We start from the raw sequence: 15860 nt of genomic DNA, 5'->3' as shown, positions 1-15860 counted from the left end.
GTTCTATAGTGGGAACGTATGAGAAGCAAATGCTGAGGGGGCCGATGCTATGTTCTGATGTTTGAGGGTGAAACTTGGTAAAAACAAACTCAATTGCCCCAGTATGAGAACAATGTTAGATGATTTTCCTTCAGAAACAACGCTATATTTAAATACGTTACTTAAACTGAGCTTTTGCTGCTGTGATTCTCTAAGCTGCCCTGCGACCTTCAGTGGAGCAGGGCGAAGTATAAATCGAAACTGTAAAGCAATCAATGTGATGCTCCTCAAAATTGTGTTTATTGCTTCCCAGTTCTCTTAGCTCTTCTCCTCCCTTTCTGGGTCTGATTCCCGAGTCCTCTTGTGCCTGAAGGCTTTCTTCTTATATTTTTATAATCTTTTCCAGACACAAATCCACACATTTCATTTTGGTAGTATAGCAGTTGATGGCAGGTAGTAAGGAAATTCATAGAAAAAAATGTTTTGGGGTTTTTTTGGGGGGTTTGTTGGGTTTTTTTAAATTTGTTTTTCGTTTTATTTGATCTTTATTTTGGTTCATTTAAATTCCTTGAAACAAAATAAACACCAAAAGAAAAAAAAAAAAGAAAAACACAAAAGGAAAAGAAAGGGACCCTCCCTTCTCTTGTTGCCAAAATTTAAAAAATTACAAACCCTTCCTCCTCCCCCCCAGGTCTTCCCTTATCCCCCACCCTTCTCAGATCTATTTTACATCATCCATGGATTACAAGAAGCCAAACTGGGGCAGGAGTGATTCCCCCATCGCTCCTGCCCCACCAGGTCCTGTTTCCAAAATGGCCCTGACTTACCCTGAGGCCAGCGCTGCTCTGCTGTATGGCTGCAAGTTGTAAATGACCTTCGACCCATGTTCTGTAACTATTGGTTAAAACTTGCTTTGTAATCCACCTTGAGGCCACTCAAGGAAAAAGGCAGAATATCAAGTATCAATAAATCTATAAATACATTTAGCTGTATAACAAAATGCTGTGGGGAGCCAGTGGGACAGGAACGACTGGGGAAAACTCCTGCCCCCTTTCAACTTCCTGTGACCCAGAGATGGGATACGATGGGTCAAAGCTGTCAGAGGGGGATCCAAAAATGATGCAGCCTCTCTGTTATTAGAATAAGACACACATGGGAAAGGTTTCACCGTAAAGCTATGCACTTGTGAGACCTCCCTCAGTCTCCATCTCTGGATCTGTATGAGGTACAGGACCATCAGTGATCGCACTTCGTCACTTTCCAGACTAGGGACAGGAGGGTTGCACACACACACACTCTACCTCAAGTCTGAGATGATGTCCCTACCTCATATTTTTACAGCATGCACCGCGTGAGAACTACATTGTTTCCTTATTTCTCATTACCCTTTTATATATTTCCTGTTACTATTCTTCATTTATTTTCTTCATTATACTTTTACCACTTTGCCTTTCTTCCTTATAACGATGATTTTATTCACTGTTATTCTATTCTATTATTACATTTCTCCCTTCATATTATTACTATTATGTTTCCTTATAAGTACCATGACTATTATTATTGTTGCATTATTCCTACCTCATGTTAATTATGTCATCATTGGTGGTAATACATGTTATACAGTTGAGGCCTGCATAGTAGCCTGATAGTTAGGCTTAAACAGTGATAAGCTCCCTTGTGGGCCCATCCCACTTAAGGAGAGGGACTTGTAGGGAGATACTCCATGTCTAACCAGTGAAAGCACCTGATATGAATCATAAAGAGGTTATGCAAGCAAGTATACTGACAGGCCAAAGTATACTGACAGCTAAAGAAAAGAAACTTTGTCCAGATGAGAACTTTAAACCAGAACTGAAGAATACTTATCAAGATCTTCCTGTTTGTAAGCTCCTGTGTAAATAAAACCAAGGCAGAGGGACAATGCAGCAATGTAAGCTGATAAGCAGAAGTCACAGACTGGCCAAGGGAAGTCCAGCTGTCAGAGGGATCCACCTCTGGATGAAGGGGGAGCATTCTGAAATGGAGAAAACGCTGATGCTGGCATATAGCTTGGCATACAGCCTTGGTCCAGATGTGACAGCCCCCCCCCCCCCCCCCGAAGAAAAGGGGAGGGGGAAAAGACCTGCAATGATGCAAAGACCCTTCACCCACTACATGATTATGCACAATTTATGCATATTTATCAGCTGGAAAGTATAAGACGGGTGGCAAATAAGGAGAAAGGAAGTGGACCCCCTATCAAGGGGGGAGAAGACTAGGCATGGCCAGGATACCGGAGAGAGGAGGTTCCCTGCCTAGGGTCAGACGATGATGTAGAGTCTGAGGTGGTGAGGAGCCAAGAACAGACCGGCAGCTCTGCCAGTACCAGACCTGGAAGCAAGTTTCCTTCCCAGATGGTTCTTCAGACCTCCAAGCAGAGCTGCTTCAGGGGTAAACAGAGAGAAATCACCTGAAGTTAGGACCAGGGGTAAGTAAGGTAGACATATGTTTTACTATATTAAGCAGGCTAAGGTTTATGGCATGTTTGAAACCACCCATGGTACAGAACTTGCTTTAGGGTAAACTGGGTGGCCAGGATGTTAGAGACAGGAATTGTTATCTTCTACATGCTAAATCCTGCCAAATCTGATAAATACAAGTCTAATTCTGAGGAGACACTTTGTCTTTTCCTGAACTTGGGACTGTGAAGTGAGAGGGGAACTGTAGCAGACAGGTCCCCTCACCCCTAAACTAACTTACAGTCGTACTGTCCCCAGTAATGGGCTAATACAAACAGGAATACTGTTGTTTTCTCATATAACATCTCTTGCTGTTTGCCTATTGCCATCCCCTGAAGCTAACAGCCACGTCCATGGCATCACATTCATTTGCACAGCAACAGACTTGTGATGTCACAGGCGATGGGCTATGACTTCAAACGACGAGCAGCAAGCGAAGGATTCTGAGCAGGCCAAAATCCAGTCGTCATGGAAACATATCTGTTGGAAAAGCAGCAGGGCAGGAGAAGCATACCAATGGGATGTAAAATATAAACCAGACAGTGTATTTTCCTTGAGGCACCCTCGGCTGCATCAATCAACCTCTATGGTCCCAATCTACATTCTCCAGTCTTCCCACATTCCTGTGCATTTTCTTTCTATTTATCTATCTATCTATCTATCTATCTATCTATTTATTTATTTATTTACTGCATTAGTCACAATTCTGAAGACAGCAGACAACAACATAAAGAACAACAAAAAAAGGACCTTTTGATCTCACAGGTACAAACTAGACCCATTTACATAACAACATTGATTTGTTTCTGAATCGGCATAACTTGTAGCCTGGCTATTTAGTTGGCACGTGACACCCTGATATTTAGTAAAAAGGAAGTAATAGCTTCGGAAACCTCAACACGCCACAGCACACACGGTGTGCCGCGAGCCGGTGGAATCCATTCCTTCTATGCCGCGTTCCTGAGGCTTCGGTGCCACCATCGCATTTTTTTATCCTCGGCACTTTCATAACGTTCTAAGGGGAACGGTTCCCAAACTGCCCCGCGTCGGGGTAGAGTCCTCAGCCACGCGTCACCAAAGCGTGCACGGAGCTTCCCTTCCAGCCTTGTCCCCAGGCAGTTTCTTGCATCTGATTTCTCTGCGGGTACTTTTTTTTTTTTCTTCTGAACGCACATAACCCACGTAGCATTGAAAATGCAATCTTGCACGTGTTGCTCTCGTCCCCTCTCAATGCAGGTAAAAGTTGTGGGAACCCGTCCGTCCGTCCCGTCCCCCATCTCCAGGCTTTTAGCCGCATTGAAGGATGCAGAGTTTCGGATGACCGATTTCTGGGGGGTGAGACACGCTCTATCTAACTTCATTCATGACTTTGATACTTGTCCGGCAGAAGCCCTGGCCGTGTTCCTTAAGTTCACATTTCTTTGCATGTTCCTCAGGTGGATTCACTCGCACTGGATGGTAAAAACCAATCTCGATGGAGCACCGGGTAACGACGATTAGCAGGGTCACTAAAAACTCTGGAAACACTGAAGGCAGAAAAAGGCCATTACGGCCTATCTAGGGTGCCCATCCACACAACTGCTGAGATTAACAGGGGGGGAGGAACGGGGCCTAACTTTAGGAGATTGAAAATGAAGAAAACACAGGATAAGGAAGACTAAATCCAGTGCCCTCCCTGCCTGCACAGCCACTTCACCTCACTCCTCGCTGTCCTCTGCTTACAAATGAGGCCTGGAGCACTAAAGGAGTTTTTTCCTATTTTGTGCCCAATACCCAGACCTCACGGTGAACGGAAGGAGAAAAAGCAGCTTTGCCAGGACCAAGTCAACATTCCCATAACTTAAACTCCCTCTACATGTCTGAATCTGTAATGTGAATGGGGGAAGTGGAGCGCCGTTTGGCCTCCCTGATCTGTGTGTACGTCCTGTGCGAGCGTAAGCTTCCCTGCAGCGAGCAGAGGCATTCCCTGGATGCGGATCAGGGGGGCTTGCATTTATCTGCATGCTTTTGTGCACTGATCTTCCTGCAGTGAGCAGAGACATTCCTTGCATGCAGATCAGGAGGGGCTTGCATTTATCTGCATGCTTTTGTGCACTGATCTTCCTGCAGTGAGCAGAGGCATTCCCTGGATGTGGATCAGGAGGGGCTTGCATTTATCTGCACGCTTTTGTGCACTGATCTTCCTGCAGTGAGCAGAGGCATTCCTTGCATGCGGATCAGGGGGGGCTTGCATTTATCTGCATGCTTTTGTGCACTGATCTTCCTGCAGTGAGCAGAGGCATTCCTTGCATGCGGATCAGGGGGGGCTTGCATTTATCTGCATGCTTTTGTGCACTGATCTTCCTGCAGTGAGCAGAGGCATTCCCTGGATGTGGATCAGGGGGGCTTGCATTTATCCGCATGCTTTTGTGCACTGATCTTCCTGCAGTGAGCGGAGGCATTCCCTGGATGCGGATCAGGGGGGGGGCTTGCATTTATCTGCATGCTTTTGTGCACTGATCTTCCTGCAGTGAGCGGAGGCATTCCCTGGATGCGGATCAGGGGGGGGGGCTTGCATTTATCCGCTTTGTGCACTGATCTTCCTGCAGTGAGCGGAGGCATTCCCTGGATGCGGATCAGGGGGGCTTGCATTTATCTGCATGCTTTTGTGCACTGATCTTCCTGCAGTGAGCGGAGGCATTCCCTGGATGCGGATCAGGGGGGGGGCTTGCATTTATCCGCTTTGTGCACTGATCTTCCTGCAGTGAGCAGAGGCATTCCCTGGATGCGGATCAGGGGGGGCTTGCATTTATCTGCATGCTTTTGTGCACTGATCTTCCTGCAGTGAGCAGAGGCATTCCCTGGATGTGGATCAGGGGGGCTTGCATTTATCCGCATGCTTTTGTGCACTGATCTTCCTGCAGTGAGCGGAGGCATTCCCTGGATGCGGATCAGGGGGGGGGCTTGCATTTATCCGCTTTGTGCACTGATCTTCCTGCAGTGAGCGGAGGCATTCCCTGGATGCGGATCAGGAGGGGCTTGCATTTATCTGCACGCTTTTGTGCACTGATCTTCCTGCAGTGAGCAGAGGCATTCCCTGGATGTGGATCAGGAGGGGCTTGCATTTATCTGCATGCTTTTGTGCACTGATCTTCCTGCAGCGAGCGGAGGCATTCCTTGCATGCGGATCAGGGGGGGCTTGCATTTATCTGCATGCTTTTGTGCACTGATCTTCCTGCAGTGAGCAGAGGCATTCCTTGCATGCGGATCAGGGGGGCTTGCATTTATCTGCATGCTTTTGTGCACTGATCTTCCTGCAGTGAGCAGAGGCATTCCCTGGATGCGGATCAGGAGGGGCTTGCATTTATCTGCACGCTTTTGTGCACTGATCTTCCTGCAGCGAGCGGAGGCATTCCCTGGATGCGGATCAGGAGGGGCTTGAATTTATCTGCATGCTTTTGTGCACTGATCTTCCTGCAGTGAGCGGAGGCATTCCCTGGATGCGGATCAGGAGGGGCTTGAATTTATCTGCATGCTTTTGTGTACTGATCTTCCTGCAGTGAGTGGAGGCATTCCCTGGATGCGGATCAGGGGGGCTTGCATTTATCTGCATGCTTTTGTGCACTGATCTTCCTGCAGTGAGTGGAGGCATTCCCTGGATGCGGATCAGGGGGGCTTGCATTTATCTGCATGCTTTTGTGCACTGATCTTCCTGCAGTGAGTGGAGGCATTCCCTGGATGCGGATCAGGGGGGCTTGCATTTATCTGCATGCTTTTGTGCACTGATCTTCCTGCAGTGAGCGGAGGCATTCCCTGGATGCGGATCAGGGGGGCTTGCATTTATCCGCATGCTTTTGTGCACTGATCTTCCTGCAGTGAGCGGAGGCATTCCCTGGATGCGGATCAGGGGGGCTTGCATTTATCCGCATGCTTTTGTGCACTGATCTTCCTGGAAGACATCTGTGCACGCCTTAGCAGCTGTAAATGTCGGGGGAGTTGGTGGTTTGGTGGGAAAATTTTCAAATTGGAAAGTTATGCCCAGACTTTGTGGAACTTATGAGTGCAAGCTGTTGCAAAGTTACCCCCATTACAGCTACTTTTACAGTTTCTCCCGTTTCCTTCCTTGCGTTATTTTGGTGACTGATAGACACTGGGGGTTTTTTCCTCTCAGATTGGCTGGCGTGCTTTGTCTCTCCTACTTTTGCCCTGAATGTCTCAGACCTCCACAATGGGTCCTGCTGTCTTCCCACATCGCAAAGCAGGAGGTTTCCACCTCTGATCAGTTCTACCGCCGTCCTTCCTCTCACCACCCTCTCCTGGTGGATCTCTCTCTCTCCGGCGTCTGAATAAATGGTGCCCTTCACAGATCGGAGGTCAAGGTCGCAGAGATGATGCACAGCAGCCATTCTCACCCCAAGAGTTAGGGTAAGCTTGAGAAACCACCCTGCTTCCTACCCCCCACTTCCCTTTCCCACATTTGCAAATCAAAGCTCCACGGCAGGGGAAGCAGATCTTTGTTAGCTGGGAATATTCAAGTAAGCAGCGCACTCACACGGGGCTGCTCACCAGGCCTCAACACCATCCTTTGCTTTTTATTACGCTGCCTCGGTGATAGGCGGTTGCGAGCCAGGTCACCGCAGAAATTAAGGAGAAGGGAATAATATTCTAGCAGCGGGAGGTCGCGGCTTCATTCTCCTTTCTCCCAGTTTGCCTCCTGACCAAGCTAATAGGTTTGCCGAGCAGAGGTTGGACTTGTTCAAGCGTTCACGGGCGCTCGCAGCATCTCAGGATTGCTAAGCACCCCACGCTCCATTAAAGATGCAAATGAACTTCCACCTGAACGGCACCCGGGTCCGTTTTTCTAATTGCACTGCTCAGAAACTCTAAAAACCGTGGCTTTTAGTAGCTGGCGGGATGATTTCATTAGGATGCGCAGCGGAAGTCCCATTAGCATCAGAGCACCAGGCTCCATCCTTCTGGAAAGAGAATCAGCATCAGAGGGCCCTGGGGCTCGGCTTTCAGGTTACCTGGATTTCCTTTCCAGAGGAAGGAAAGGACCTGAGCAAAATAATCCAGTACTGATTCTGGCAGGCCCGCAGCTTTACTATTAGAGGTTCTGGGAGAGTTAATGAATAGTTTAGCATCTGCCGCAGACCTAAAGGTACAAAAATACCAGCAGATAAGCAGCACTGCTTGGTCCACCCATGCTGCCAGTGGGCACCTCCCTTCTGGCCTGCAAGAGACCCTTCCCGATTGCCACTGCCCTCCCTCACTTCTTTCCTTTATGTCTTCTCAAGCCAAATTTGAAGTCTGCCCCTGTTTTTTGTTGGCTCCTGGAGGCTCTGCCGGTGCCAGGTGTCAGCCGCTCTCTCTGTGCAGAAGGATCTTTTTTTTTTTTAAGATCAAATTCTTGTCCAGCCTCCAGCTTCAAATGATGACCCCCCTGCCCCCGGTCCTTCAGCCTCTCTATGGTTTATCTTTACTTCTCAGTTTGATCAGTTACTTGGGAGGAAAGAAAACAGGAGCCAGGGCTGGAGGAGTTTCACCCGGCGGGCGCAGGCAACTTCACCCATCACAGAGGCAGAGGTTGACTCTCTGCTGCCGAAGACTGGAAGGAAAAATCTTCATGTTGAATGGGTGCTGAGCCGAAAGCAGCTGGAAATGCCGAAAAGAAGGAGCGAGAGCGAGGATAAATGCAGTCTGCAGGTTTCCTCCTCCCATCCGTGAATTGTACAAGGAATGTAAGCAGTAAAGATGGGGAGGCTGCGGATATCCCTGTTCTCTCTCCCACCTAGGGCTCTCGTGCAGCTGCCACAGCTCGGTGCCCTTACCCGCGGTGCTGCCCAGTGCAACAGAAAGGGAGCCTGCATTACCAGGCCAGGCAGCTCGGGGCTGTGTCCTGTGCAGGCTGCACGTCCATGTCACTTCGCATCAGTGCGGAGTTTGTAAAGGTGGTCTCCAGTTAAGGGTCTGCCGACTGCAGGCTTCGGTGATTTCCAGCAGTGATGAAACTTTCCGGGCACATTCAGGAAGGAGTGTGTGTGCGCAGAGAGCGTTGGAAAATATTTTAGGGAGCTTCATGGGCAAACTTATTCTTGTTGTGTGTATGGGTTGCTGTCTTCATCTTAGAAGAAAGAGATAGCGTCAAACTGTACATCTTTCCATACAGAGGAATTTTCGCAGGGCCTCCAGGGCTCACAGTCACCTTGAAAAATCAGATGCAGAGTACCTAGGCAGAGACGGTCCTCATTCCATACTCCTCCCTGCCTCTACTGATGATCTTAGCCCACAGCCAGTCACCTTCCATCACGGGGTCATTTCCCCTAGCACCAGTCACTATAATGTTGTAACAGACCATTCCTTTTCCCCTGGATCCTACAGTCAGAACATGTCCACAGCAACACACTGCCGTGATTAGAATTTTGCACAAAAAAACCCTCAAAACCCAGCAATGGTTCTGGTCACCAGGCAATTCTTTGCAACCAACTACACTGATCTGCCATTCCCCAGGTGTGTCCTGTACCGTATGTTTAACGCTCCCCATGGGCCTTCCAGTTCCACATGGTACATGGAAAACTGACAGCTACTGTCTCTTTTCTAGCCTACGTCAGCAACAAACAATTTTATTTTATGTTGGGGGTTTTTTTTTTTTGCATGAGGCTTTGACAGCCCTTCCTAGCCACATCCGCCTTCAGTGAACACAACATCAACCCAGATTGTGCCATTGGCACACTTTGTCCTGTTCAGCAGTTCTGCACCTCAGTAATGCTTGCAGTATTTGAAGTAGCTTTACTGTAATTATTGCAAGAATTATTGTAAGTAGTCAACAACCCCCTCTCTCTTCCCCTTCAACCCTTGGCAGATCCGAGCTAGCCAAGACTACTACAAACCATCTCATACTGGCAGAGATTCTGCAGGTAAGTTTATCGCAAGACTGAAAAAAAATTAGAATTCAGCAAGCTCAGTTTGAAACATTTTCTCATATGATTTAATTAAACAAAAAATCTTTTGTGCTAGCAAACTGTATTATTTGTTTGTAACTTCTTGCACAACTTTCACAGGCACATAAAAATCCGTTAGAATAACCTACATGAGAAATGGAGCTGCAGAATCAAGGTGAACTCACATTACACAATAATCCAAAAATCAACTGGATATTTACTTTGAGGTGAAAAATTAGGCTATGAAGGGGGTGCATTTTGTGAGCAATTCAGTAAGGGGGAAACACTCTTTTTCCATACTTTGCGCATAGTGGCAGTCATTGTATAATATAATATCCTGCATACATTCGCAGCCTGCTCTGTGGCAGAAATACAGTAATTTGCAAAGGGAACATACGTGCGCTACGCCTGCTACTTTACGCAGGGAAAGGTTCCCTCAAACTTGTGCACCTACTCTTCAAAATGAAAATGTACAAGCAGATTCCACCCCACCCAATGCTTCTCCCTGATACCCTTGAAATTACGCAGATGCAGGGGCTAAGTGCGAGATTTTACGCACATATCGGCAGGGCGATTTTCAAATGGGTCATCTCTGCAGATAAAGCGCTTGTTAGCCACAGACGTCCCTCTGAAAACCACCCTCATTCATTACTACTTGCATCAGATTACTTTATCCAAGGGAAAGCTCAACCAGTCCCATTCCATACCAGCTCACTGGTGAGAGAGAGCCTACCGGGGGGGCTCAGAGAGGAGCTTAAACGATAAAACTTGGGCAAGCACTGCCATTTGTAACTGACGAAGGTGAAGGTTTTTGGTACTGTCGCCTGCCTCCCAATGCAGATTAAGACTGTAAGGTGCCCTGAGCAAGGGCCCCCACATAAATACAGAAAAGAAAAGAAAATGCCACGTGTTGTTGAAAAATATTGCAACCCATGCAGCTCCCTTCTTCAGATGTCTCTATCTCGTTGGGACTACAACCCCTGCAAAAAGAATCCGATTACCAGAAGGAGAGGACTGCTCCTTGTACGTATCCTGTAGCAAATTTGGGACTCACTGCCTTCCTGACTCTCCACATTTCATTTCAGGGAGGCAGAAGTAATGATATGGGTTAATGTGGAGGCCTGGACATAAGCAGCTGCTGGCATTCTTCATAATTACTTATGCCCGACAATTGCGGTTTCAATAAAGCAAAGCATTCACGGGGCAACGGTAGTCAAAAGTCTCGGCTTGTAAAGGAGATTAATTATTGGACAACAGTATGAAGGCCTCTGATGCTCTTAATAATGGCATCACCCCAAGATTAATGGGCCCATCCATTGTAACTAATCAACTCTAACAAGGCTGACTGTTTTATTGCACACTGCCCTTTCGTGTGCTGCTATTCCACATGCATCAATGATAATGCCACGTTCGTAGGAGGATACTGCGGCAGGTTCTCATTGCTGTGCCTTGCGAACCCCTGGTAACGAAAGGCCTCTAAAGAAGAGTACATATAAGTTAAAATTGCAGTGAGTACCTTTATCCTCAGAGCTGCCATTTTGCTTTTGTTTGTCATCAAAAGTGTCAGCAGTAATTATGTCTCAATAGAGAAGCTGCCCTACAACTGGGAGTTCTGGTAGGAGTCTGAAACCACGGGGCAAGCGAGTGATGGGGAAGAGAGGGGTAACGCTGGAGACCAAGTAGGGTGTGTGGTAGTGCATTAGGAAGGGAGAAGGGGCAGTTACTCGCCATCTCGTCCCATATTTTGGAGGCTTCATTGCTAAATACTCTTTGCCTCCTAAAAGTTCTCTGGAAGATTAAGGCATTTTCCCTCTTTTTCTGCCCCTCCAGGACGAAGGCTGGAGGAGAGAGAAAGAAAAGGGAGGAGTGGGAAAATCACTTGTATGTACAGCTCAACAGCCACTCTTTGCTATCCTTGGGTTTCAGGACAAGAGTTCTTCTCACTGGCTTGGTATTGCTTGACTGTTATTTCACGAGCGATTCACGATAAAGCAAAAGGTCCTCCGGGGAAGAAAAACAACGAACAGGAGAGTCCTCAAGATTTTCATGAGGATGCAATGCCAAAAAAAAAAAAAAAAAGGTATGTCTGCATTTTTCAGGAGATCTTGAAAGCAAAAAATCCTCTTGGCCTTGCCTGGTACTCTGGGAATCTTTTCTTTAGCTGTCTGTTAGTGGTCAAGTGCTAATCCACGTGGGAAAGCTTGTCGAGATTAATTGTCCTCCTGAGGAAGAAATACAACAGCCATGTCGTAACTGAGAAACAAAGCTAAGGTACTTCGGGCTTCGGTCTCTTTGTCTCTCCAAGATGCTATTCAGAGGACGGAGTGGTTGCTTCTTTTATTTTATTTTTTTTTCTGCGTGTCAATAAACAGCCTCCCAGGATAGCGTGGGGCATTCTGTGCCTGCTGATCCCTCAAGAACAAGAAGAAGAGTGCCCTTTCTTGACTCAGTTCATCAGCTACGGAAGCCCCTGGAAATAGGGTCAGGGAAGCCCCAGAACATTATTGCATCCAGATGTTTCGGAGGTGATCCCCGCCCTGTCATACAGCAGCTGGTTAAGGATAAAATGAACACCAGGACACAGCACCGGCATGAATGGTTTTCGTGCAAGTGATCCCAATGCCGCACCACATCTGCATGAAAGACGGCATCGCCCGGGACTTCATTCTTCCAAAATACGTTACATGCGTCCCTTATAAATACCGATCAAAGGAAGATGGAAAAGCTTCTTGCCCTAACTTGTTTTGTTATCTGGCAATGGGGTTGTTAACATTGGCCAGCCGGGCACTCAACACACGATAATGGAACACAGGGAAACCCGTACATCAATCCAATATTTATTTTACCTTCTAAGATGGTAGAACTGGGCTTGCAATACCCAGTCCTCAGTTAAAATGAGGCATGGCACTTAGGCAATTTGTCTTCCAAATTTTAAAGTGTCGATTTCTTGGCCTTGATATAAAGCTTTTTTTCCACCCTGCCCTATTCTTCACATTCCTTCAGTTAAGCAAGGATTCTTTCCAGGCTGTGATACTTTGCATTGGGCCAACAATGAATGAGTACTGAGAGATACTGCATCGGTGTTTCTCAACTCAGTTCTCAACTGTCCTCTAGCCAGTTCCTGGTTTTCAGGATATGCCCAATGAACAAGCACGGGATAGGTTTGCACGTGCTGCCTCCATTGTGTGTGCCTGCATGTGATATATCCTGAAAATCAGACTGCATGAAGGGTAACTTCAGGAATAATGGGCTGAGAAATGCTCAGGCCACACAAATGCCTGAAAGAATTCAACAAATCTAATTTTCCGGAGGACCCATTTCACCTGTGCAACTCTGTACCATCAATTAAGCAAATCATAATACCCAACAGAGTGCACTTGAGAATTTGTTATTGCACTTATTAAATGCCTTGGAATTGAGGAAACCCTTATATTTTATTTTGAAATAAAAACAAAATGGGGCTAGCCCAATGGACCAGAGACAATGCTGTGTGAGTGAATCAGGTTCGATTTCTGAGCCCAGCTTTTGCCTGTGAGTCATGGTGTGCTGCAGAGAGAGCACTCACAACCTCTAGAGGTGTGGGGGATTTTGTGGAGGGAGAGAGGAGATATTAACCATTGCCCAAGAGAGATGCCTACAGGTTGGCAATGAGCACCCGGGCAGAGGGGCAGAGTGCTAGAGGCAACGGTGCTCCATGTTTCTCAGTCAGAAGACATTTGCTTTGATGGCAGGATAAGATTGGAAAGGGGATAACATGGGGGAAAGAGTTTGACTCTTATGGAGATTTTCTGCCCCCCCCCCCCCCCGAGCTAGCCATGGAGGGGGATGGGGGTACAGGGAGAAGGTGGCAGAGCCATAATCATTATGCAGTGGCGACATCGAGTGGCTGGATTTAGGGTGCATGACTGGGGGGGTTAGGAAGAAGACCCGGTGTGTGGCCCCCCAGCCAAGGACAGTGGCTGTAAGAACCGTGCTGTAAGAGGGGAAGAAAATCCCCCGGTGGTGCCACATCCCAGTCCTGGTTCCGGCTAAGCTGGAAGCCCATAGGAGGAAAGTGGGGGTGAAGATCTCAGGTGGGTTTACGGCATCGCAACCCCTGCAGGGGTCTGGGCCTATGAATGTGGCATGAGGGAGAGAGAGAGCGGGAGGTTTAGTTTGGTGAAAGAGCAGGGCACATAGAGGATACGCACACGCGCATCCGGTCTGTGAAAGTTCATCCCAAACTGTCCTTTTACATTCAGCCCGTCCTATGCAGCTCTCTGCTTCCTTTCCCCGAATGCAACAGTGCTGACAAAATAAATCATATTTATGCATTTGTATAACAGAGATAAACTACATCAACTGGATTTATTAATCTGCAGTATAAAGCAAACCAAAGGCATTAATACACACACACACACATATATATAAAATATGTAAATATATTGTTTTCATTAATTATTTGCCCTTTAGCTCCCCTGGATAGGTCGTCCAACTAACTCCAAGCCATGAGAGGAGCCCTGAATTATAAACGCCCAGCTCTAAGCACATGGGGGTTCCGTTGCTTTGCTTTGCTTTCAGTAATGACAAAAGTGGAAGAAATCTCAGCAGGTGTACAGGGGAGAGATTAAAAGACCCAGAGCAACTCATTGCTCAAACCTCTAGGGCTGTGCAAGTGGGCAAACCTTTGAACTGCCAGTCAAGAAGGGGATGAGCCGGTCAGAGGAATGTGCGTGTGGGGAGGTAACAGGAGAGAAGGGTGACGGATGGAGGGCTAGGTGCAGCTTTCTGCTGGAAATACGGAAAACCCACAAACTGGCTGCATCTAAGCTACTTCCCCAACACGCAGCGTATAATAAAACCCCTGGAGTAAGTGTATTAATCAATTTAAATGCTCCTTAACGCATTCGTTGAAAACGTTTTATTCACAACATCATCTAGACAATTTCTAAATGCAAGCTCTCATGTATTGTAGATATAGGCTCCCGACGAGGGCCCAGGTTTCGCCTCATATACGAGGCTGCTTCAGGGAAACAACTGCATATATATATATATATCGACTCTTCAAACTCCTCACGGACATCAACCGTCGGCACCGAAACGCCGTAAACGTAAAAAGAGAAGTCTTTTAGAGGGAACTTTTCCAAGGGCAAAACGGCCGCCGTACATTCAAATTTCACTTGGACTCATGATGCCAATTAGCTCGTTTCATCAGCGTGTCTGGAACGAAGTCTTGTGGTGCCTACCCATTTAAACTGAGCACATGGCGATCTTTCCTTGGAAGCTGGAAGACCTTTAGGAGTGAGTCGGAAGTTGGACGCTTTCTATGTGCTTTAAATCATTGCAACTTTATGTAAAGGGAAATAGCTCTGTGGTTTGATGTTTCATTCATTGAATTATACAATATATATTTATTTATATATATGTATGTTTATGCGGGACTTTTAGTATTTCGCCTGAAGACATATTCTTTGGTTAAATTTGGATGTTTTAATTGATGTATGTGGAACTGGTGTGTGTGCGCATGAGGGAGTTTTTACTGTTGGAGGGATTTGTTTATGTAATTAAACGATTAAATTTGACATATTTAATAAAGTTGTGAATAAGTTTATATAAACAAACACAATTGAGGAGCTATATATAAAATATATGAGTGTTAGCCTGTATTTAAAAACGTACTAGATGATATTGTGAATAAAATTTGTTTTAAAGTAATGTGTTAAGGTGCATTTAAATTGATTAATACACTTACCCCTAGGAAAATAATATTGAAACATTAAGAATTCCCAGAGATGATGGTATAAAAGTTTGAGAGCACATAGGGATCCTTCTTCATGTGTGATTTTCTTTATGTAGAAGAAAGGGCCTGTGTTGTATCGAAAGCTCACATACAATGCCAAAGCAGATTATTCTTATATCAATTCAATAAAAAGTATAATTTTTAGTAAACAAAATATGCCAAGAATCCAGTTTTCCTAGGATTGATAGGATTACTAGATGTCTGCTCTTCCCAAAAATGAAACTCTGCCTCTTGCTTCTATCATCAGACAGGATTGTTCAGCGGGAAGTCAATGCCTCATTTGCATAATGCTTTAGGAGGTCCGGCAGCAATGTGCATTAATTGCCAATTTAGCAAGCTTTGTTGCATAACCTCTACAGCATATTATATTGAAAAGAGTTAGTTAGAAGCCATTGTCCTTACAGCCAACAATGGGGTCCTGCCCATGCTAATTCATCTTTTACGGCAGCAGTGCAGTCATAAAATATCGAGGCACACTTAGAGTTAACAGGCCTCACTGCTGTAGAGCAGACTGTTCTCAGGCAAGGAGCAATTCCTCTGCAGTTTCATTTTCACCTTGGGTCATTCTACCTTGCAGTTCTCAATCTGCTTGCATTTTGGCATCAGTTTAGCACTCTTAACACGCAATGGACAGGAAACCAGGCCCCTCATGGTAAATTCTAAACAAAGATGATGTCAGATAAC

The 15860-nt window shown here is 46.3% G+C and overlaps 1 protein-coding gene across 1 annotated transcript in view; it reads right to left on the bottom strand.

Moving 5' to 3' along the window:
- Positions 1–15860, bottom strand: part of GRIK3 (glutamate ionotropic receptor kainate type subunit 3) — a 214374-nt gene that overhangs the window by 25149 nt on the left and 173365 nt on the right.

The sequence above is a fragment of the Rhinatrema bivittatum genome, chromosome 11, assembly GCF_901001135.1.
Source record: "Rhinatrema bivittatum chromosome 11, aRhiBiv1.1, whole genome shotgun sequence".
Classification (NCBI taxonomy): domain Eukaryota; kingdom Metazoa; phylum Chordata; class Amphibia; order Gymnophiona; family Rhinatrematidae; genus Rhinatrema; species Rhinatrema bivittatum.
Note: the sequence above shows the minus strand (reverse complement) of the source record. Positions and strands in the feature narration are given on the sequence as shown.